This window comes from Zea mays, chromosome 8 (genome assembly GCF_902167145.1).
Source record: "Zea mays cultivar B73 chromosome 8, Zm-B73-REFERENCE-NAM-5.0, whole genome shotgun sequence".
NCBI lineage: Eukaryota > Viridiplantae > Streptophyta > Magnoliopsida > Poales > Poaceae > Zea > Zea mays.
In genome coordinates this window covers 52,346,922-52,372,434 of record NC_050103.1, presented here as the reverse complement: position 1 = coordinate 52,372,434, position 25,513 = coordinate 52,346,922, and the positions used below count along the sequence as shown (strand labels likewise).

The window sequence follows — 25,513 nt, the reverse complement described above, 5'->3', positions numbered from 1 at the left end:
CCAAAAATATTTTTATGGAATTCTAATAAAATAATACGAACCATCTCACCTTTTAAGTAACATCATCTAAAATAAATATAGCTAATAATAAAAGAATTAATGATCTTATATAAATTATGTTATTCTTTTGGATAAAATGTTTAGAGATATTATCTGAAATGGTTAGGTTAAACTAACTATTAATAAATTTGTGCAATAGAAGTTATTTCATTAAAACATATATATGGTGAGATATTTTATATAAATCATACTTTATTGAATTATAAGTTTTGTGGCATGCACAAAGGAATCAATATAAATAAATATATAATTTATACCTGCATTGTCATGTTGAGATTTCTGTTTGATGCATCTGATATATGCTTGAAATTCAGAATCAAACTTAGGATTGAAATGGGAAATGAAAAAGGAATTGAAAAAGGGAAAATAAAAATAAAGGAAAACTTTTCCTGGGCCGATTCTCAAGCTACTCGGCCCAGCCTTGCCCCTTTGCCCTAGCTTGTTGGGCGGAATACACACCTCGCTCGGCCCACGCTACTTCCCCTTTTCCTTTTTCCTGGTGACACTTACGCACGGGGCCCACTCACTAGCTGAATCACGGCCGCGCCACACTCCTGTTGTGCTTCTGTCGTGTGGGACCCATTGGTAAGTCCCATCCGTATCCCCAGTCTGTTACGGCCAAATCCATGGAGGCCGCACCTTTCGCCGGGTTTTCCTCTCGCCTCTACTGGCAGCAACAGATTCTCTCCCAAATCACGCTATGGTCAGGATTTGCAACCTCCGCGGACTCTGCCTTCTTGGAGCATATAAACTCGTCGCCACCATCAACTCCCTCTGTGGGCGCCAAACTCAACCACGCAACGCCATGGAGTCCAGCTCTAATTTCTTGCCCTTCTCTGCTCTCAGACCCGATTGCCCTCGCGTGCAAAAATCCCCTGCGTCCGAGTCGCGCTGGTGAAGAAAAGAGAGAGAGAGAGAATCGAGCACCACCATGGCTGCGGGATAAAGGTTGCCGCCACCATCGAACACGGGTTGTGCTTTAGCCCAATGCTCGGAATGCGGTGGCGGTGCTTCGGGGTAGAACACTCAGTCGCGCGGAAGCCCTCGATAAAACACGGAGATCAACCAGCTGCGGGGGAATCCCTCGTCGTCGTTGTACAACATGCTGGTTCTGCTCCTCCTCGCGAGCGCGTGTATCTGCGCTGTCGACCCCGGTAAGCCCCCCTCTAGTCCTCGCCATCCTCCTAGTTCCGCGTAGCACCTATCGTAGTCGAGGTTAGGGCCCCGTGGCTGCAGAATGCCATCATCGACTTGGCGCCGCCGCGGGGAAGGTCCCTGCGCCGCTGCATACGGTCGGTGTTTGGGGAACGGGTACTGCGACCGTTAGATCTCGTTCGAGCGATCCAGATTAGATCACGATATGGCGCTTTAGGTGAGTTGATCTGGAGCGTTGGCCCGTGGGCGGTCGGATAGGATTAGAGATCAGGTAACAGTTCGGTGTGGGCTCGTCTCAGCCATTTATCGACAGATGAGCGGCCTAGAACGAAGCTTGTGTTGCAGCTGTGTAACATTTACTAAAGAGCCCCTCCACTTTTCAAGAACCAACCCGCAGTCCACACTGAGGGTTAGTCTAAGTCTTAGGTAAATTGTGATTTAGACCCCTGTGTTTCTCTATTATTGGCGCCCAGTCCAGAGAGTTGCAAAAATCAGAAAATAAATATAGAAATGAATTTTTAAGGTAGAAATAAATACTAGAATTGGTTTAATTCATAGAAAATTCATATGAAGTCCAAATTAATCCATTCCAATTCCTATAATTTTGTAATATTATTGTTTATCATTTAGTACCACTGTTTTGACATGAATATCACAATAAAATTTATATCCTATTTAATCTTGTACAAAACATATAAAACCTTCAGAAATTCATAGCTTAAAATCTATAACTCCAAAATTAATGATTCATGTTCCTAGAATCTTATTTTAATGTGTAGATTATTATTATGTATTTTGTTTACATGTTTGGTGTTATGTTAATTTTGCCTAAACCATGTTTGTCTGTATTGCTACGTTTAGCAGTGAGGACACGTGTCATCTGAGGAGCAAGTTGGTACCTGGAATCTCAAGTCCGAGGCAAGTTGTGCCCCTGATCACTTCTTTTTACTCACTCATGTTCTAATTAATCATAATGATCTGCATAGGTTAATTTTGATGGGATTGGTTACCATAGTTTGACTATCTTTATACCTTGTTTACCATTGAATTTTTTGTTAGTACCTACTATTGCTTTATGTGGTTTTAGGTATAGAGATACACATTATTCATGATTATACTTTTATTATCAGTTGTTATTTATTGTTCATGTTAAGATCATTATGTTAATTGGAACATGGAGAACCACCCGGGAAAACAGTGCTACCACAAGGGTGGTATGGGATGCCCTTGGCTGACTAATTAGGAAAGCTAGTAGAGGACTACCTTACCCGAAAGGGGCAAGGGTAGTAGGGGAGTGGTCAGTGTAGGGAGGTCCTTGGGTTCATTTTGTTGCGATGGCGGTCAGGCGAGGGATCCCTACACTGGAGCTTCCTATAAACTGTAGCGGGATTTCTGATGCTAATGGAACTTTGTAAAGGCCTAGTAGTGTTACCCTGCGTCGCCTCCTCGGTAGAGGTGTATGGGATTGGCCGTCTCTTGGCAGATGGGTAACATTACTTGTGGGTAAAGATGTGCAACCTCTGCAGAGTGTAAAACTGGTATACTAGCCGTGCTCACGGTCATGAGCAGCTCGGACCCTCACATGATTAATTTATGGAACTAAATTCAATTTGTCATATGCATTGCATTGAGGGTGTTGTTATTACTTTTGTTCTACTACTTAATTGGGTTGGTATTTACTTATACTTAGTAACTGCTAATAAAATTTTGACCAACATTAAAAGCAATGCTCAGCTTCAACCATCCTCTTTGGTAAGCCTTACACTTCACGTGAGCTCCCACCTTTGGCGAGTTCATGCACATTATTCCCCACAACTTGTTGAGCGATGAACGTATGTCAGCTCACTCTTGCTGTCTCATTCCCCATAGGTCAAGAACAGGTACCGCAGGATGAGGCGCATGGAGGATGCTGTGACGAGTTCGTGACAGGTTTAGGACATCGTCTCCCAGTCAACTTTGGGTTGCTGGATCGTTGTCTCCTTATGATGTAATTATTTATTTATTTTGTACATAACTCCTATTTAGTAAAGATGTGACATTCGTTTCTGTTGGGGGTCTTCTTCTCCACCGAAGGTCCTCAAGGAATAAACACCTTTTGCAAGACAGTACAAAGGCAGGTGTGATATGAAGATATAAGCCGAAGTTGATGCGAACAAAAGTCAAAGCTATGACTGAAAGAGCTTAGTCTTGGTATTGTGATAAAGGCGAAGAACGATACCGACTTAAAGAAGAAAAGACTATATAGCCCTTAATAGTTTACATTATGATTATAATTAGTTAACAAGGACATGGATGTAATTTTGTCCGAGCTGTGTCCCGTGCCTATAAATAGATGAACAGTACCCCCGTACTGTTCATGTTGCATTGTAATCGCTCTCGCGTCACTCTCACATTTTCACCTTCTGACGAGCCGAAGGTATCGATGAAATATAAATATTGTGAATATTTATTTAAGTTTATGAAATGAGAATGTAAATAATTTATTGATATATCATCATTATTTACATTCTTTACATCCTATTGTGTTTCATGTACCTTCATTTATATTTATTTACCGAGATGATGAAGGTATGTCCTTCACGACCTTCGTCTGAAGATCATTATACCCGAAAGGAGATAATGTTTCGAAGGACGAAGGTCTTTAATCATTAACAATTGTGTTGCTTTGTTCTTGATGTATAGCATTAAAGAACAAGGACCAACATTGGCGCCCACCTCCGGTGAACTCACTTCCACAGTTGCGACGATGGCTTCGCACAACAACCAAGCTATAGCACCTTCGGCCACGAAGTTGGTGCTCCCAATCACAGGCGGCTCAAGTTCTGAACCAGCCAATAAGAAGCAGAAGAAAGAAGCGCAGAGGATAAGATACATGATGTAACACACCCTCTTTGGGGTGCAAGGACCCTTCATCAAGTCCAAGTGGTCTCATATTCCAATTACCTTCTCTCAGGAAGACCTTTAGCTTAAGGATTATCCTCACAACGATGCAATGGTAATATCTTGTGTTATCAAGGGATTTTTGGTTCACAATGTCTTAGTGGACACATACAATGCAGCGGATATCATCTTTGCAAAAGAATTTAGGCAAATGCAAGAGTCAGAGGATAAGATACATGATGCAACACACCATCTTTGTGGCTTTGGAGGAAGACAGATTGTGACACTTGGCAAGATAACAATGCCAGTTACCTTCGTCTATGTTCATAACACAAGAACAGAACAGGTTGTCTTTGACATTGTTGATATGGAGTATCCATACAATGCATTGGTCGAGGGACGCTCAATGCCTTTGAAGCAATACTTCATCCAGCATATCTATGCATGAAGATACCTTTGGAACAAGGGCCCATTGCGGTACATGGGAGTCAAGAAGCTGCCAGGAGAGCTGAAGGGAGTTGGACGGATTCGAAGGCTATTCATAACATAGATGAAGCCGAAGCTTATCAGCAGTATAAGCATAAAAGAGAGAAGTCTGCTTCAGCAGATCAACCGAAGTCTATGCTTTTGTTTGAAGACATAGCAGAGCAAAAAGTATTGCTGGGATCCCAGCTGTCTAATGAACAGGAAAAAACTTTGTTAAGATTCTTGTTTAACAACAAATATGTTTTTGCTTGGACAGCCAATGAACTCTATGGTGTTAATAGAGATGTTATTGAGCACTCGCTCAATGTGGACCCGTCCTTCAGACCAAGAAAGCAGAGGCTTCGAAAAATGTCCGATGATAAAGCAGAAGGTGCACGAAATGAAGTGAAGAGACTTCTAAGCGCCGGCGTTATCAGAGAAGTAACATATCCAGAGTGGCTGGCCAACACTGTCATGGTGAAAAAAATCTAATGGGAAATGGAGAATGTGCATCAATTTCACAGATCTCAACAAGGCATGTCCGAAGGATGAATTCCTACTACCGAGAATAGATTCCCTTGTAGATGTAGCAGCTCCTTTAGAACTCATGAGTCTATTGGACTACTACTCGGGTTATCACCAAATTTGGATGAAGAAGGAGGATAAGCCAAAGACAAGCTTCATAACTCCTAGTGGTACCTATTGCTACCTTCGGATACCTGAGGGGTTCAAGAATGCTGGAGGAAGCTGCAGCAGAATGACTGCCAAGGTTCTTCACTCTCAAATTGGTAGGAATGTGCTGAATTATGTCGATGACATCATAGTGAAAAGCACAAAGCAAGAAAATCATGTTGCCGATTTGCAAGAGATGTTTGCCAATTTCAGACAAGCTGGTCTCAAGTTAAATCCAGAAAAATATGTCTTTGGAGTGAAGAAGGGAAAGTTTCTTGGTTGTCTGGTATCAACAAAAGGCATCGAAGCTAATCCAAGTAAAATCGAAGCTATCCTTCGGATGGAGCCACCAAATTCAAAGAAGGGGGCTCAATGGTTGGCAGGAAGGCTGGCATCATTGAATAAATTTATATCAAGATTAGCAGAGAGGAATTTACCTTTCTTTGAAATACTGAAATCAGCCAAAGTCTTCCAGTGGGGTCCGGCTCAGCAAAAAGCCTTCGATAGATCTGACAACTCTAACCCCACCTTCATCAGGAGCTCCTTTACTTCTATATGTGGCTGCTTCCCATGCTGCGGTTAGTGCAGCACTTGTACAAGAAAAACAAGAGGGCCAGGTAAAAAAGCAAGCACCAGTATACTTCGTCTCTGAAGTACTCAGCCTTTCAAAGAAAAATTACACAGAGTTTGAGAAGGTACTGTATGCTATATTGATGGCCTCCAGAAAGCTTCGGCATTACTTTCAAGCTTATCACATAATAGTGCCGTCATCGCAACCTTTGAAAGACATAATGAGGAACAGAGAAGCTACAGGAAGAATTGGAAAATGGGTTGCGGAACTTAACTAGTTCACCATTGATTACGTGGACAGATCCTCAATTCAATCTCAGGTGTTAGCAGACTTCATCGCTGATTGGACACCAGGGGCTTAGGGTGAAGAAGCGACAAAAGATGCTGAAGCTTGGACGATATTTTGTGACGGATCTTGGGGGACCTTCGGTGTAGGAGCAACTGCTGTCCTAGTTGCACCCTCTAAAGTCAGAACATGTTATGCAATAAAGTTAGACTTCAGCTGTACAAATAACATTGCCGAGTACGAAGCTCTTCTTTTAGGGCTTCGGAAACTAAAGGCAATGGGAATAAGAAGGGCAATCCTAAAAACTGATTCGCAAGTTATTTCTAGCCACGTGGATAAGAGTAGCAAGGCAAGAGATCCGAAGCTTGAAAAGTATTTGGATGCAGTTCGAAGATTGGAAGCCTCTTTCGAGAGATTTTCTGTAAAAAATATCCCAAGGGGAGAGAATGAGCATGCATATTTATTAGCTAAGTCAGCGGCACAGGGGCTCCCTTTGCCTTCAGAAGTATTTTTTGAAACAATAAAAACACCCTCAATCGAGCTCATGGAAAGAGTGGTGCTCACAATCTCACCTGTACATAGTGAAGACTAGAGGACCGAAATAATATCCTTCCTCCGAGGGAACTGCCCCTCAGACGATGAAGCTTATAACAAGAGAATGGAAGCAAGAACAAGATCTTATGTAATAATTGAATGGGAGTTATACAAGCATGGAGTTTGTTTCCCATTGCTCAAATGCCTTTCTAGGAATGAAGGACAGAAATTAATGAAGGAATTACATGCAGGACTGTGTGCAGCTCACATTGGATCCAGGCCTCTACTGGGAAAGGTTTTTAGACAAGTCTAGGCCCCATCTCAGCAAGTCTAGACTTGTTAGGACCGTTTCCACCAGCACAAGGAAACTTAAAATATGTTGTAGTAGTGGAATATTTCTCAAAGTGGATCGAAGCTAAACCTCTAGCTACAATAACTTCGACCACAGTTCAGAAGTTCTTCTAGCGAAATATTGTTTGTCGCTTCGGTGTGTCGAAGGCTATTACAGTCGACAACAGAACTCAATTTGATGCTGAAACGTTCAAGAATTTTTGTGACTAGATTGGTACAAAAATACACTTTGCCTCAGTAAGGCAAAATGGATTAGTAGAGAGAGCAAATGGAATTATAATGACAGGAATAATGAAATTAATCTTCAATCAGCCCAGAGGAAAGTGGCCAGATGAATTAATAAAAGTGGTGTGGAACCACAACACTACTGTCTCAAGGTCAATAGGCTTCACTCCATTCAAGCTCTTGTTCGGTGATGAAGCAATAACACCGTAAGAAGCTAGAACAGGATCAATAAGAGCCAAACCTTCAATGAAGGATGAAGCTGATTACCAAATAACAAAATATACCATAGAAGGGACTAGACTTCAGGCCATAAAGCACATCAATAAGTACCAGTCCAAAACAATAAAATGGCGCGATAGGAAAGTTCGATTGAAAAATATCAAACCAGGTCATTTGGTGCTCCGAAGGATAGCCAACCCAGATACAGTGGGGAAGCTACAGTTGAAGTGGGAAGGTCCTTTTCTGGTAGTATCTTCATCAAGACCAGGTTCTTACAGACTGAAGGACATGGACGGAAACGACATACCCAGGTCTTGGAATGCAGATGAGCTTCGCGATATTATGTGTAATTAATGTAATATTTTTATTTCTTTTGTATAGTACCCTTTCCTTTCAAAAGGGGAGAAAGGTTTTTAATGGGGCCATAGTTTGTAATTTTCATTTTTTGATTAGCCCTACGCAATACAAGGGCCAAATCCCCCAAAAAATGTAACATGTAATATCAGAATCCACACCATCGAGTGCAAAGAGAACAGGGAAAGGCTCAAAAGTCATCCCTAAGGGGATGCAGAGCTGTAATCACTCCGAAGGTGACGAAGCTACAAAAGTCGTTCCTCAGGGAGCAGAGTAAGTTCTGAAGCTACAAAAGTTGTTCCTAAGGGAGCGCAGAGTAAGTTCCGAAGCTCAAAAGTTGTTCCTAAGGGAATGCAGAGCCAAAATACCACCAAAATAGAAGGTGAAGAAGCTCAAAAGACGTTCCTAAGGGAATGCAGAGCTTAAACGCCACCGAAATAGAAGGTGAAGAAGCTCAAAAGACGTTCCTAAGGGAGTGCATAGCTTAAATGCCACCGAAATAAAAGGTGAAGACACTCACATATCGTTCCTAAGGGGATGCAGAGTCTGGGTATGGTTTCGTGTGTGTGTTTAGGTCATACATTTGCATATTTCATCTCATCAATCTTTGCATTCATACAAACATTCATTAGACATTTGTAGGATCATCATTATCATGACATGAAGCACGAACAATAATATGAAAGAAAGAGTTGTCCGACTTTGGCGACAAAATGCTTCGTTGAATACGAAGAAGCTTCGTCTCAGACAAGAACACAGAGGCAGTTTATACAATGAAATGCTTCGATGTGCACGAAAAGAGGGGAATGTGTTTTTCGCCTTCGGCTCAAAAGCTGTACCTGTGGGTTTCTTACACAACAAAGCAATTTATACATGGACGGAAAGGTAAAATTATATTACAAGGTATGGACAAATATGTACAATGTTGTGTTCAGCTCTCAATTACAGTCTTTTGCAAAAATAATGCAAAGAGATCCTAAGCTCTATACAGGAAGACATAAAAAGAAGCTTCATCCCAGCAACCTTCGGAATGCGCTTCGGCTTACTGATCTTCGGCGCCGCCATCCTGCAGATAGACAACGGTATAAGGTAAATGCGATGGTAATAAAGAAATATCAAGGTAAACAATAGGTACAAGTTTCGTACCGAGTTAAGCAATTTCTGAGCTTCATCTACAGCTAACTCCCGCCCGCCTGTAGCCCAAATTTGAGTAATAAATCTATTTCCAATGCTTCTGGCCTCACCAGGAATATTGACTAAGTCTGATGGTAATAGGCTGAAGTTTGGCTTGTTCACTATTTTGGCATGCGTGCATCTGGCCTTCAAAAATGCAGCAGCTGTGCCGTGAGAAGCTAACAGAGCACAGAAATCACCATGCCCAGTTATAACTTCGTCGAGTGCATCAACTTCATTCTCGATATGCTTGAAGGCTTTTGGTATATCTTCAGGGCCATTTTTTTTCAGAGCTGGCCCCAACCGAGCTTAATATTCCTTTTAACCGATGCACGCAGCGGGTGGCAAACTCCAAGCACTTATTCTGAAGCTCTTTCAGCGATTCCTACAGCTTCGTATTCTTCTCAGCTTCGGCTTCGGATTTCGCTTGCAGTTCTTTTCTTCCTTCCTCGAAGCGCTCTGATTTCTCCTTTAAAGTTGTTTGAGCTTTGAGAAGTTCTTCGTTTAACTTAGTATTTTTAGCTTGTAATTCTGCAAGGGAACCTTCGGCTGCTTGAAGCAAGAAATCTTTCCTCTCAAGAGAAGCTTCAAGATCTTTAATTTTGTTCTCCAAGCCTTCAATTATTATTTCATTCTTCTTATCTTCGAAATCGTGCTGCATTCTTAGCGCCTTGCTTAGCAGCATGCTCTGCAAAAACAAGTTAAGTTTAGAATATTTTAATCCATCATAAAGATAACAAGAATCTTGGCAAAGATTTCACCTTGAAATTGGAGTAAAATAGGTTGCCGACAATGTGTTGCCGTCGGTAACCGCTAATGTCAGATTCTAGCTTCGAAAAACCAACAGCCTTAGACAGAGTGCCGATTATTTTTGCCCCAGCGTGGTCACGGATACATCCCAAAATTTCTTCGTCAACCCCGCCGAAGAGCATAGATCCCGGCTGATAACCACAAGATATTCCATATTCTCTTAGCTCCTCTTTATCTGCCTCGGACAATCCTGACCACCCAGGTGCCGAAGGTCAAAACCTTTTTCTCCCAAGGAAGCATCAACAACTTCTTTCCCTTTATCAAGCACTACGGCCATGTTTTCCTCTACAGCCACAACTGTCTCTTATGCCACCATATCTGATATAAGCTTGTCGATTCCTAACATTGTGGTCGCAAGTTTTGCAGCTTCGCCTTCGGCACTTGCAGCAGTCGTCACTTTGGACACCGAAGCTGAAGGCGGTGTTCGCTCAATAGCTTGCATCACATTGACAATTCTTCGTTTCTTTTGACCTTCAGTCTTCTCCTTTGCGGCCGAAGGTTGATCTTTCTTCTGTAAAAATTTCGTCAGTTCCGGTCTCAGAGGACTTAGCAGCTTGATGGGCAAGGAATTGGTCATTACCTTCAAAATTTCTGCTACTTCGGTAGTAGAGGGCATTGAAGGAGCTTTTTCTCCTTTCTCATCCACCTTCGACTCAGCAGAGGGAGTCATGTCAAGCTTTCGCTTTTTATAGATCGCCGCTTTCGGCTCAGGAGATTATTTTGTCTTATTCAAAATATTCTCATCCTCCTTTACTAGCCTGGCAGCTTGCCTGTTTAGGATGCTGACAATCCTTTTCCTTTTCACCCCTTCGGCACCTTTGTCAAGCCTCTCATAGTCTGGGTATTCGAAATTTAATACGTCCATCACTCGATTCAGCCTTCGTTTTGGCCGGGTGCCGAAGGCAGCAGTCATTAAATTTTCCTCCTTCTTGGTGTAGTTACCAAGAATTTCATTGCACATTGTTTCAATCATTTCTAACCACTCTTGGCATGGCTTCTCGAATTGCTTCTCAAATTTAAATCGGTAAGGGAGCCGAACAAGTTCATGCTTTTTGCCCCCATCCTTCTTCTTAGGCATTCCCTAGCCACTAGAGGTCGGAAATACTCTATTTCCCAAGTATTCTTGCACTAGATCTCTAGTGCTGACTTCGGCCGCTACCACTCTAAATTCTACTTCGGCTACCTGGCATGGGGAGCCAAGCTACATATGGCACAAGGGCCTTGTCATCCCGAAGCTCAATTTCAATGGACTCATGACCATAGTCATCAGCTTCTCCCTTCTTTTCTCGTCTGCCTTTATGTAAAACCATTCACATTTCAACCAGTCAGCCACTTAGTACGATAGCTAAGAACCGGAGCCTTTGTATCCTTCCGATACGCAAAGTTGTAGCAGCCGAAGCTATCATGAAGACCATTCGCTCTGGCCTTCGTTTGGTAGTGCAGCTCGTGCACCCGGCAGAAAGCTTCAGCATTGGGACTCATACCCTGGCTTTGGAGGGCCCATATGTAGACATTAAGTCTAACAATTTAATTGGGTGTCAGCTGATGAAAGTATATCTCAAAATTTTTCAAAACTTCTCCGATCATCTCATGTAGTGGGAAACGAAGTCCTGCCCCGAAGAAGCTTTTAAAAACTATGATTTCATCGTCTTTTGGATCTGGAATCACCTCTTCCCTAGCAAATCGGACAAGTTTGCTCTCGGCCTCCCCAAAGTAGCCCAATTTCTTCATCATAACCATATCGTCTGCCATCACATTAGAATTACCAAATTCAATGTGGCTGGGTTTCGCTAGGCTTAGAATAGTGTAATCCTCTTCATCTTCGTTATGACTCCCTCTTTCAACTGCGATCTGTTCAGCTTCAGCAATCGAGGTACCTTCGGCAACAGCCTCCTCTGGCACAACAAGACCTGATTGCTTCATCACTTCTGAGATGGGCGCTGTTTCAGCAGCTTCGGCCTCGTCTCCCTCACGAGACACTCTGGCAGTGGATCGTACTCTGGGCATTTCAGTGTTTACACCTTTTTGAAACGAAGTTAATCTCAAGTGCCGAAGCGTTTGCTTGAAAATGCAATACAGAAAGCTTCGGCTATGGTTAAATTTTTTAACAGCGCAACAGTGCGATGGCAATGAATGCTATGGTAACTCCTCACCAACCCATCTGTTTATATAGTGCTGTAGGGGGAGAAGGCGAACCGCCATACCGCTCGCACTAGCTGAGCGGTGGACCGTCCGGCGTCCGGAATATTATAATTGTTTCTCGGCAACGATCTCAGGGAAGGTGTTTTTCGGACCTTCGGCATTCCGAAGCCTTCGTGTTTTCTAGGATCGAGCTCGTTACGAAAAACGATCTAGCACCGCGAAGGGCTACTATTGGGGGTCTTCTTCTCCATCGAAGGTCCTCAAGGCAAAAACACCTTCGGCAAGACAGTACAAAGGCAGGTGTGATATGAAGGTATATGCCGAAGATGATGCAAACAAAAGCCGAAGCTATGACTGAAAGAGCTTCGGCTTGGTATTGTGATAAAGGCGAAGAACGATACCGACTTAAAGAGGAAAAGACTATATAGCCCTTAATAGTTTACATTATGATTACAATTAGTTAACATGGACATGGATGTAATTTTGTCCGAGCTGTGTCCCGTGCCTATAAATAGAAGAACAGTACCCCCGTACTGTTCACGCTGCACTGTTATCACGCTCGCGTCACTCTCACATTTTCACCTTCTGACAAGCCGAAGGTGTCGATGAAATATAAATATTGTGAATATTTATTCATGTTTATGAAATAAGAATGTAAATAATTTATTGATATATCGTCATTATTTACATTCTTTACATCCTGTTTTGTTTCATGTACCTTCATTTATATTTATTTACTGATATGATGAAGGTATGACTTCATGACCTTCGTCTGAAGATCATTATACCTGAAAGGAGATAATGTTTCGAAGGACGAAAGTATTTAATCATTAACAATTGTGTTGCTTTGTTCTTAATGTATAGCATTAAAGAACAAGGCCCAACAGTTTCTGTACCACTATTCATCATATGTGAGAGATTTGGTCCCACCACACCTGGTGATTATTTCATGCCCGGGTTTTGGACCCCTAAAACCCGACAAGCAAACATCGATATACTTCATCTCTAAAGTACTCAGCCCATCAAAGAAGAATTACAAAGAATTGGATAAGGTACTGTATGCTGTATTGATGGCCTCCAGGAAGCTTGAACACTACTTCCAAGCGTATCATATAATAGTGTCTTCATCACAACCCCTGAAGGATATAAGGAGGAATAGAGAAGCTACAGGAAGGGTCGGAAAATGGGCCACAGAACTCAATGAATTCACCATTGATTATGTACAAAGGTCTTCGATTCAATCCCAAGCGTTAGCAGACTTCATTGCTGATTGGACGCTAGGGGCTCAGGATGAAGAAAGAATAAATGATGCTGAAGCTTGGACGGTATTTTGTGATGGGTGTTGGGGAACCTTCGGTGCAGGTGTAGCTGTCGTCCTAGTTGCACCATCCAAAGTCAGAACCTATTATGCAGTAAGATTGGACTTCAGCTGCACAAATAATATTGGAGAGTACGAAGCCCTCCTCTTGGGGCTTCGGAAACATAAGGCAATGGGTATAAGAAGGGCGATTCTCACGACTGATTCACAAGTTATATCGGGTCATGTGGACAAAAGCAGCAAGGCAAGAGACCCGAATCTTGAAAAATATCTAGATGCAGTCCGAAGGTTTGAAGCCTCTTTTGAAGGTTTCTCTGTAAAGAACATCTTGTGGCGGAATCGCCCGAATTATTCCAACTTAAGTGCCTGAGTCCCACCTCAAGGGCTAGACCACACTTAAATAGGAATAAGACGTCAGTCCCTCGGATCTAGTCCCACGAGGCCACTAACAGGATCAAGTACCACGTACTCACTCGAAGGTGAGGCACAGAGCAAATACAATAAAGCATAAAACCATACATTAAGGAGTATTTAATTTATTACAACATCATCGGAGTTTAATAAAAGTAGTGATCATTGTTCGGATTGCAGCGGAATATAACTAACGGTAAATAAACGGAGGGATGGGGAAGCCTGTCCCATCACTCCTCATGCTCCTCCTCTGCCGAGGTAGGATCCCACTCGACTGTCCAACCCGGTGGAAAGATGGACGGCCAAGTCACTCCAGCAACCATGTACTCCAAAGAACCTGTAAAAAATTGTGCCACAAGCAAGGCTGAGTATACTAATACTCAGCTAGACTTACCCGGTGTGAGGAGTCTACTCCTCTACCTCTAGACATGCAGCTGTTTGGCTGAGGGGTTTGGTTTGCCAAAAGCACTAGCTGAGTCTAAAAACAAGTTTTAGATTTTCAAGTTTTAGTAGAATCCTTTAGACTAGATCTGTACCTAGCTAATCATTCATGGTATCAAACATTTTTACCAATCAACATCTTTTGCGAGCCACCTCATTTCCACTTATTATTCAATGTAGCAGCATGGATCAAGCTGTCTCATTAGCTACAAGAAGCAGACGATTCAAATCGAGTTTTTAAACCTTGCAAGGTAAACCTAAACACACGATGTGGTGAGGCACTCCGTCCCCACACACATCAATCGTCCCCATCGATTGCCCGTCAACAGATCAGGGCTCACCACCTTGGCGTACAATGCCTCACTGACCCCGAATGCCATCGTGCAGTGACCGCACTTGCACCCACCATAACCGGAATGGGAGACCACGTCTTAGGTCGCGTGAGGTGTAAAGTCTGCGGACAGGTTCACTCAGGTACTAGGCTTACCGATTTACCATATTTCTCGGCGTATGTTTAGTACGTTCAAACACTTGACACACGGTACCACACCTTAATCCTTATTCCAATTTCCGTCTCGTAGACAACCAATCCCCATGGATCGTTGTCCACAGACCAACATCATTACGATATGAAAATGGATACAACCAATTCCTGACCTCGCGCAAGTGCTAGAAAAATCACTCGACTTCTACCGAGATCCCTAATTAGTAAAGCAGCTACTCGACCTAGCATACTAGTATCCATCACAATGGAAAACCTGAGTTCATGCAACTAAGGTTTCAGTCAACTCCTACACTTAAGTGCACAGTACAAACCTACAAACATTAAGTGCAGTAAAATAGCATGTAGAATAGGTTATGCATAAAACCGGGGCTTGCTTTCCAAAGCTGGGGCAGGCAGATCCTCGATGGCAGACTCTAGTGCTAGACCCTGGGCTACCTCCTGAGCAACTCCTTGCTCCGGAACGAGGATGTACTCCCCGTCAGCGAGATTACAATCTATCGAATGCAATGAAGAAGATATATATATATATATGCATATTAAGGACTTGCTAATTTGTAAAAGCTATGCACAATAAAACAATACTAAGTTTAGTGGTACTCTAGGGTTTCTTTTGGGTATACTTAAGGGTTTTATACCTTCACCTTTGGGATTTTGAATGAACTTACACTCTTTAATTATATTTTTATGTTTCATGAGATCCTTGGAAGGTTTTGGTGGTACCTTATCTAATTCTCCCAAAACTTTCCCTTTTCTTTCTATTGTGCTTCTTATTAAGCTTTTTTGAACTATCATGGTCAGTTAACATTTTCCAAAAATGTTATAAAAATTACAGTGGGTAAACATTGACCTATGTGGGTTATTCTAAAAATTTGAGGTTGAAACTAATTCAGATGCTCCTTGTGCAAAATTAACAAAAGTAAGGGTAAAAGGGCACTTTACACTATAGCTCTAATCTCTGTGAGGTCTCTGGGTCAACATTTATTTTTGCCAAGATTCCTAGGGAATAATAGGTCTTTGTGTTAAAGATCACAGAAAAAGGCCTACTGGATATTTAGTTGAATCTTTCTAAAGTTTAATGCCAAAAAGGAACTTATAACTAACTTGCTATTTGAAAAATGTCAAACAACAGAACTTACATTTTTCCTAGATTCATAATAACATATTATGAGTTATCCCAAGGTTTGGGGTGGTTTCTCCTCAAGATTATTTTTCTAGGGTTTTTCTAAGATTTCATTGTTTTCATGAAATAAAAGGTATATCATTTCTTTTGTACTAACCAAGGGTCTAACAAAATTTTCCAGTGAACTATACTAAATAAGTGAGCTAGCAAAAATATGGTTGCCCCCTGGTTCTTATTTTAAACTACCCTTTCTATTTCCCCTAACTTTGGGCAAAAATGAGTTTAATTTGGTGTTCTGAGGGGTGTACTATTTTTAAACAGATTAGGGAGTGGTTAAGTACCACTCGGATTTTTCTTAACCCTGGTCTAACAATGTAGCTATTTTTCCTTTTTTATTTAGCTTTTGGCCAGTTTACTATTTAATTCAAAACTTTAAAATCTTCTGCAATACTTAGGGTGTTTTGTATTTTTCCTAAGTAGTTCACATTATTTAGAACCCAGCGAAATTAGTTTGACCAAATTTGGCTAAATAAAACTGAGGTTATGAATTTTACAAGCTCTGTTTGTATTTAAAAGGATAATGTTTAAAAGGTTTCTGAAAAGCTAGTTTACACCGAGGACCCTAGGTTTTTCCTAAACCAACTCTTTAACTTATGCCCCTGCGCAACTATTCCTCTAAGTCTCTGACCATTCAAAACCCCCCTGACTTCTTTTCCTTCCTCCCCGAGGTCCCTCCCCCCTTTTAAACAGTACCCGCGGAAGTAAACAGGGCGGCGCGGCTTACCGGTGGCGAGGGAGGTCCGGCGAAGGGCAGGGTTAGCTCCGGGAAGTCTTTGCGGTCACGTCGAGGTATGGCTCGTCGTCGGTGATGGCCGGAATCGGTCGGGCCACGTGCGCAGGCGGTCGGGCTCGTCGGCGGCATGTGCTCCAGCCTGCTCACGGTAGTAGGGTTCAATCCAAGGGCACGGGAAGCTTCACGGGGTGCTAAAAAGTCTACCCGTGCAAGGAATTGAAGAAAGACTCACAGTGGAGCTCGGTCTATGTACGCCGGCGATCTGGTGAAGTCCGGCGATGTTGATCCGGTGTCTCCGGCGAGGCAGAGCTCGATTCCTGGCTCTGGGAGCTTCACCGAGACACGCAGAGACTCTCTAGAGGGTCGGACGGGGCGGGGAATGGCTAGGGTGGCCGGTCTACGGTGGTCGGATCTCGGGCGGCCGCTGGCACGCCGTGTGCAGAGCAATAGCCGGTGATCTTGCGCTCCGGCGAGGTTGAGAGCGAGCAGGGGCGTACGGTCGAATCCTTGGTTGGCTTTATAGGCGCGACGCGGGCGTGGGCACGGTTTTGGCTTGGCGCGGCGTGGTGCGCACAGGGCCGAGCGCGGGGGCGTGCTCTGGCGCGCCAGAACGCGTCGAACACGTGGGCGTTTGTTTCTGCCTCTATTCAAACGTTTGCAGGGATCGCAAACGTGTGAATCTTGCCATGAGTCTTGCGTAGATCTCTTCCTGGCACCTAGGGCTAGCTCTTATGTGTGAGTTCCAATTTAAGATACACCCTAGTTCAGAAGATATTCGGACGCCAAATCGGGGCTGTCACACTGTTCACCCCGAGACAAAAGGGATGTCAATTCATTTCAAACGGTTTTGGCTCGGGTTCAAATTTTTCCAGTGGGTTCCTTAGGTAGTTTAGCTCCTTTTTGTTATTTAGACCCAGTGGTTTTGGCGCCCTTAACTAGGTGAACACTTCTGATCTTTAGATTAGGGTTGGTTTTGGGACTTAGAGAAAAGTGGAGAGCTCTAGTGTGCTCTCTACTTAATGAATTGATTTGGGGTCTTTAAGGGGCCTTTTTGTAATGTTTCCCTTACTGAATTTTCTAGATATATTAATGTACTTAAACTTTGGTTGAGGGTTTAACTCATGAAAGGTTCATTTGCTTACCTTTTTCATTGATCCAGTGTTTGGGGGCTAATGGCTCAAGAAGGGGTCTAGGGTTTTAACCTCTTTTGTTCAAGGTGATAATTGCATAACATTCTTGGGTAATGCTTCTATCATGAACCTTCTTAGTTAAACCCATGGTTTTCAAGGTTTTGGGTGCTCTTCCTTCTTTACTTAAACACATGTGATAACAAGTCATAAGTGTATGTATGGAGCCAAGGCCTTGGGTAACACCTGGGGTGTTACAAACCTCCCCCCTTAAAGGAATCTTGTCCCGAGATTGGGTAGGGATCCTTTAGAGAGGTACCAAGAAGGTGTGTTTGTGTGTTGCATTTTCCTTTAACCAGTTTCTCTAATTAACTGCTCTTCGAATGACATTCTCTTTGCAACTTCAGAAGGAAGTCCTTTTAGAGTTATTTTCAAAGCTTACTTTACTCTTAACAACTAAGTTTTTCTTATATTTAGATTCAAAGGGCAGGTGAGGGTGGGTGTTTCGAGTTACGTACCGACTCCTTTAGGCAGAAAGTCGGGGAAGCGAGATTGTAGAAAATCCTCAGTCTCCCACGTAGCCTCTTCTACTGAATGGTGGCTCCACTGAATCTTATACATCTTGATCGACCTTGCCCGAGTTGATCTCTCCTTTTGGTCCAATACCTTGACGGGGTGCCCTTGATAAGACAAGTCTGGTTCTATCTCCAATTCTGGTTCTGGTAGCACTTCCATGGGTAAGCGGACACACTTCCGTAGCTGAGATACGTGGAATACGTCATGAATTGCTGACATATGAGGTGGAAACTTCAATTGATATGCTACAGGTCCACAAGTCTCTTTGATTTCATAGGGCCCAATGTAGTGAGGAGCTAACTTGCCCTTGATTCTAAATCTCTGTACGCCTTTGGTGGGTGACACCTTAAGATAAACATGATCTCCCACTTCAAATTGTAGAGGCTTCTTCCTCTTATCATGATAACTCTTTTGTCTGGCCTGAGCAGCTTCTAAGTTCTTCTTAATGACTCTGACCTTCTCCTCAGCTTCAAGTACCAGGTCAGGTCCAAATATTTCCCTCTCTCCAGCTTGTGACCAATTTAGCGGTGTCCTACACCTTCTCCCATACAAGGCCTCGAACGGTGCCATCTTTAGGCTGGACTGGTAGATGTTGTTATAAGAGAACTCTGCTAAGGAAAGGCACTTGTCCCAATTCTTCCCATAATGCAACACACATGCCCTCAACATGTCTTCCAAAATCTGATTCACCCTTTCTGTCTGACCATCTGTTTGAGGATGGTATGCTGAGCTTCTTATTACATGGGTCCCAAGTGATTCTTGCAGTTGCTCCCAAAAACGTGCTACGAACGGTGCTCCTCTGTCTGACACAATAGTCCTTGGTATTCCATGCAAACGAACTATCTGGTCAATATAAATTTCTGCATACTTTTCTGCCCTGTGGGTGGTATGCACTGGCAAGAAATGAGCTGTCTTGGTCAACCTATCCATAATGACCCAAATAGAATCGTGGTGCCGGGAGGTGTTGGGTAAACCCACAATAAAATCCATGCATATCCTCCCATTTCCAAGCTGGTACGGGAAGAGGCTGTAAGGTACCGGCTACCTTCAAATGACTAGATTTGACTCTCTGGCAAGTGTCGCATTCCGATACATACTTAGCAATTTCCCTCTTCATTCTGGTCCACCAGTACAAGGATCTGAGATCATGATACATCTTGTTACTGCCGGGGTGCATGGAAAATTTGGAAAGGTGAGCTTCATCCAATATTTTCTTTCTGAGCTCAGGATTCTTAGGAACAACCAATCGGTCTCCAAACCATAGAATTCCCTTGCTGTCCTGACGAAAGCATTTGTACTTATCCACCTTTTGTTCGAGCATATCCTTGATGACTTGAACACCCTTGTCACCAATCTGTGCCATGACTATTTTCTCATGTAAAGTGGGCTCCACTGAAATATAACTCAAGGTACTTGAGGAAACAACTTCTATGTTTAGCTTGCACAACTCGTCACACAGAGTGGCGATCTTGGAGTCCATATTCACACAGTTGCACTGGGCCTTCCGGCTTAAGGCATCTGCCACAACATTGGCCTTGCCAGGATGGTAATGCACGTCCAAATCATAGTCCTTGATTAATTCCAACCATCTTCTCTGTCTCATATTAAGATCCACCTGAGTGAAAATATACTTGAGACTCTTGTGATCAGTATAGATATTACAATGAGCTCCCATTAAGTAATGTCTCCATATCTTCAGAGCATGAACTACGGCTGCTAACTCCAGATCATGTGTGGGGTAGTTCTGCTCATGAGGCCTGAGTGCTCGGGATGCATAGGCAATAACTCTGTTGTCTTGCATCAAGACACATCCCAATCCAGTGCCTGAAGCATCGCAATAAACCTCAAAGGGTTTTGTGTTGTCCGGCTGTGCTAGCACGGGTGCTGTTGTCAGATGCTGCCTCAATGTATGAAAGGCGTCTTCACATTTCTGACTCCATTCATACTTTACTCCTTTCTTCAACAATTCAGTCATTGGCTTTGCAATCCTGGAGAAATCCGGAATAAATCGCCGATAATACCCTGCCAATCCCAGAAAACTCCGAATCTGCCGCACAGTGGTAGGAGGCTTCCAATCCATCACTTCTTGTACTTTCTCAAGATCAACTGATACCCCATCCTGATAAATGGTGTGACCCAAAAACTTGATTTCCTTCAACCAGAAATCACATTTGGACAACTTAGCATATAGACGATGATCGCGTGGTCTCTGAAGTACTGTATGCAAGTGCATAGTATGCTCCTGTTCATTCCTTGAATATACCAGAATGTCATCAATGAAAACCACCACAAACTTATCTAGTTCTGGCATAAATACTGAGTTCATTAGATACATGAAATATGCCGGGGAATTGGTCAGCCCGAAAGACATCACCAAGTACTCATAAAGCCCATATCTGGTAGAGAAAGCCGTCTTCGGAATATCACTGGCCCTGATCTTGATCTGATGGTAGCCAGAGCGAAGGTCTATCCTCGAAAATACCTTGGCTCCCACTAACTGATCAAACAATACATCAATGCGGGGTAACGAATACTTATTTTTGATGGTCACCGCATTGAGAGGGCGGTAATCAACACACAATCTTAAACTCTCATCTTTCTTCTTTACGAACAAGGCTGGACATCCCCATGGCGAAGTACTTGGGCGAATTAATCCCTTGTCCAACAACTCTTGTAATTGCTTTTTCAATTCCGCCAATTCTGCTAGAGGCATCCTATAGGGTCTCTTGGATATAGGTGCAGTTCCGGGTTGCAACTCAATTGCAAACTCTATGTCTCTATCGGGTGGCATCCCTAGCAATTCATCTGGGAAAACATCTGGGTATTCACAGACCACTGGGATTCTTTCGACGGGTGACTCTATCAGGGTGAAGGCACAGGAATGGGTACAACCCTAGTTAGGCAAATACAACGCAATTTCACCTCAAGTAGGTGAATGTATCTCAATGGCCCTTGCTGCAATATCAATCACTGCCTGATGCCTTGATAACCAGTCAGTTCCTAATATGATATCCACACTATCCAATCCCAAAATGAGGAGGGTGGTTTTAATTATCAGACTACCAAACTTTATAGGCACATGCATGTTGATTTGATAGGTGGCAACCCTGCCTCCTGGTGTTGAAATTGTAATGCCCCCATTTGTGTGATGGAATGGTAACTGGCATTTGGCACTAAATTTTGCACTAATAAAACTGTGTGATGCACCAGAATTAAAAAGAATGATTGCAGGATAATTCGAAACGGAAAAGGTACCAGTCATGATGGGTGCTCCCTCTGGAATGTCAGCCATGGTGGTGAAGTTTAGCCTGCCTTGTCTCACTTGCACCTGCTGCCTCTTGCCTTGGTTCTGATTGGAATTCTGTCCCTGCCTCTGCTGGTTCCTGGGGCAATTCTTGGCATAGTGTCCAGTGTTACCACAAGTGAAACATCTGTTGTCATTGGCCTGATGGTACTACTGTTGTGGCTGATTGTTCCTCTAAACTGAGGGTTGAGAGCGGTTGGGTGCCTGCTGCTGCTGCTGTGGTCGGATCACCCGACATCCTTGCTGCTGCTGAGGTCCCCTGTTCTGAGTGTCAGATACAATCCTGAAGCGCTAAGGCTGAGCTGAAGGTCCTGCCACAGGGGTCTTCCTCTTCTTTTCTGCTTGGCAGGCTGTGATGCAGTCTTCCTGGGAAATGGCCATGTTGACTAACTCATTGTAGCTGTTGGCCCTGACTGTATTGAGACGGTCGCGGAGCTTAGTACTGAGGCCCCTCCTGAACTTGTCCCTCTTCTTCTCATCAGTGTCTGCATGGTATCCTGCATACTGGCACATGTCATTGAAGGCCTGAGCGTACTCAACACGGTACGATTCCCCTGAGTAAGTGCCAGAAACTCATTAAGCTTGTGGTCCATAATGCCTGCCGATATGTGATGCCCTCTAAATGCTACCTTGAACTGATGAAGACATCCACACTACTGATGCATCTATACCAATACAAGTACCAATTTCTGGTCCCATTACTCGCGCTCGTGCTCGTCAACTCAACCATCAGGTGATTACACTCTTGAGTTCATGTCCATCATATTTAGACCATGGAGACCCGTGCACTCTTGTTTTGCTTAGGAATCAGGGAGAAGACCGAAAGGGAAAAGGATTTGAACATGCTGGATTCGGACTGCAGAAGAACACCAACTTGTGACGGTCACCACGGTCAGATGCGGGCTCGGATTGGAATGTTCAAGCACAACATGGAAAGCTTATCAAGTCTACTTTCATATGGATCCGGAATTATAGTCATATCTGTTCTGAGGCCGCCGTAATCATTGTTTTCTTACCGAGACATTTCCTGCCTTTTCTGCCCATGGTGCTGCGTCACCCTATTTTGGCCCAATGGGTCGTGTATCAAGTTAGGTCCATTAGGGACGCATCCTAGGGTTGCAGCACGACCCCAATACCCTTGTGGTCGTCCTCCCATGTTTATAAACCCCCTAGCCGCCACCAAGAACAGCGGGTTTTGTTTAGATCAAGTTTAGCTCTCGCTACTTGCTTGCAAGCGCGCGTGCTAGTTCAGCCGCCCGTCTTCTTGTCTTCGGAACCCCACCATATTGTAGTTTGATGTTTAAACCTACATTTAGATCTGGTAATTCAGTACTTGTTCTACTTGTTCTTGCTAGTTCTTCGATTGCTTGCAGGACGAGTGCCCTAGTGGCCAGGGTGTCACGCTCCACAAGATCGTGACAGCCATAGGAGGTGGTGTATCGGTTGCTAAGGCGCAGCGTCTTTGGAAGGCTGTAGTCGGGCCGTGAACGTCGTCTCCTCCCCCAATCGAGTTATTCCACACCCTCTCATCGAAAGATCGGGCAATCACCCAACGGGTGCACATCAGTTGGTAATCAGAGCAAGGTTTATCGGTGAGAGATTTACTTTTCTTCGCTGTTTTCTTATCTCCTATAGTCCAGAAAAAGCCAAAAAATAGTAGATTAGTTTTACCGCAATCCTATAAACCATTGAGCATTTACTAGTACTACTTAGTTAGGGCTTGTTGAGTTTTTGGTTGCATCGGTTGTGTCGAGTTGCTGGTCTTAGTTTATTCCTTTAGAGTTTTGAGTTCTACCACGTTTTGGTCACCACGAAATCCACCATCACCAAAAACATCTCTGGTTCGTTTTTGCCACCACGGATACATATCATATCCGATTTGGAAGTTTAAATACAATCTGGAAAGCTTATCTTATCTTCTTTCCAACGGATCTGACCTTATCTCAAAATTCGTTCTGAGCGCTCCGCAATCATCGTAGAGATTTCTGGACTTTCTATATTAACAAGATTTGTTAAATCTGATTTAAAGGGGTTGTTAGCAATATCTTTATTGTTTGGGTTGTCATAGTGAAAAAAAAGGGTTTAGGCCCCTGCAAAAAAAAAACAGAAGAAGAAGAAAAAAAAAGAATAGAAAAGAAAAAAAAAAGGAAAAGAAGAAGAAGGGGGCTGAATCTCTAAATCTGTTGTTTCTCTTTGTGCTGTGCTAGTTGTTCTTTTTCAGTGACTACCTTTGTGCCTAGGCTCACGTCTCTAGCCTGGTTTAGCCTAGGACCAGCACAGTACCACCGTTGAACGATTATTCAGCTTGCTTTTGTAACTAACGTGGTACTAGTGTATTCCTTGCTTCAGCCCACCTACAACTCTACATATTTCGACTACAGTTTGACAGGTCGTGTTGCTGCGGCACCGATACACTTATTCCACGGTTGCAGACTTGTTGGTTGCTGACCCCTCCTGTTGTGCAAGGTAAGAATTGGTAAGAGCTTGTGTGGCAGGTTGAGAGTGAGCGCCTTGCAGTAGCTACATCCTAATAGTTGTAGAGTTTTTATTCCTTCACGTTTTTTTTTCTTGTTGCCTCTGTTCGTCTAACCATGGCAGGATTGGAGGTTGATGATGCTTCTCGTAATATGCCACACTCTCCTCGCACCAAGGGTATCATACAACACTTTGTAAGGCTAGTGAAGACGCACACGGAAGGTCTTGATAATGACATGCAGGTGACGAATGAAAAGATGGGGCAATTGGAGGCCACACAGATCGACACGAACACCAAACTTGCAAATGTGGAAATGACAGTTGCTCATATTGACAAGAGCCTTGTCGCACTCTTGAGGCGGTTTGATGAGATGCATGCTAATATCAATGGTGGGCGTGATGAGGGCGCCGAAGGTAACTGGGATGACTATGTTGCTGATACTGAACAAGATGACCAAGAAGCACCTAATCGCCGGCGACTACGTACTAACCGTAGAGGTATGGGTGGTTTTCACCGACGTGAGGTACATGGTAATGATGATGCTTTTAGTAAGGTTAAATTTAAAATACCTCCTTTTGATGGTAAATATGACCCTGATGCTTACATTACTTGGGAGATTGCGGTTGATCAAAAGTTTGCATGCCATGAATTTCCTGAGAATGCGCGGGTTAGAGCTGCTACTAGTGAGTTTACTGAATTTGCTTCTGTTTGGTGGATAGAACATGGTAAGAAGAATCCTAATAACATGCCACAAACTTGGGATGCGTTGAAACGGGTCATGCGGGCTAGATTTGTTCCTTCTTATTATGCACGTGATATGTTAAACAAGTTGCAACAATTGAGACAGGGTACTAAAAGTGTAGAAGAATATTATCAGGAATTACAAATGGGTATGCTGCGTTGTAACATAGAGGAGGGTGAGGAATCTGCTATGGCTAGATTTTTGGGCGGGTTAAATAGGGAAATTCAGGACATCCTTGCTTATAAAGATTATGCTAATGTAACCTGATTGTTTCATCTTGCTTGCAAAGCTGAAAGGGAAGTGCAGGGACGACGTGCTAGTGCAAGGTCTAATGTTTCTGCAGGAAAATCTACACCATGGCAACAGCGCACGACTACATCCATGACCGGCCGTACACTAGCACCAACTCCCTCGCCAAGTCGACCAGCACCCCCGCCTTCCTCCAGCGACAAACCACGTGCATCTTCCACAAATTCAGCAACCAAATCTGCCCAGAAACCCGCAGGTAGTGCCTCTTCAGTAGCTTCCACAGGTAGAACAAGAGATGTTCTGTGTTATCGATGCAAGGGCTATGGACACGTGCAGCGTTATTGTCCTAATCAGCGTGTTTTGGTGGTAAAAGACGATGGTGGGTATTCCTCTGCTAGTGATTTGGATGAAGCTACACTTGCTTTGCTTGCGGCTGATGATGTAGGCACTAAGGAACCACCCGAAGAACAGATTGGTGCAGATGATGCAGAGCATTATGAGAGCCTCATTGTACAGCGTGTGCTTAGTGCACAAATGGAGAAGGCAGAGCAGAAT

At 43.4% G+C, this 25,513-nt stretch overlaps 1 long non-coding RNA gene across 2 annotated transcripts; it reads left to right on the top strand.

The window, feature by feature from the left end:
• Window positions 1-647: 647 nt before the first annotated feature.
• On the top strand, window positions 648-3,672 carry LOC118473094 (uncharacterized). Of its 2 annotated transcripts, none has more exons than XR_004851950.1 (2): window positions 648-1,214; window positions 2,080-3,672. It is a non-coding gene; the product is annotated as an uncharacterized lncRNA (long non-coding RNA). The 2 variants fall into 2 exon arrangements; XR_004851949.1 differs by having other exon boundaries at window positions 687-1,214; window positions 2,077-3,672.
• Window positions 3,673-25,513: the final 21,841 nt, after the last annotated feature.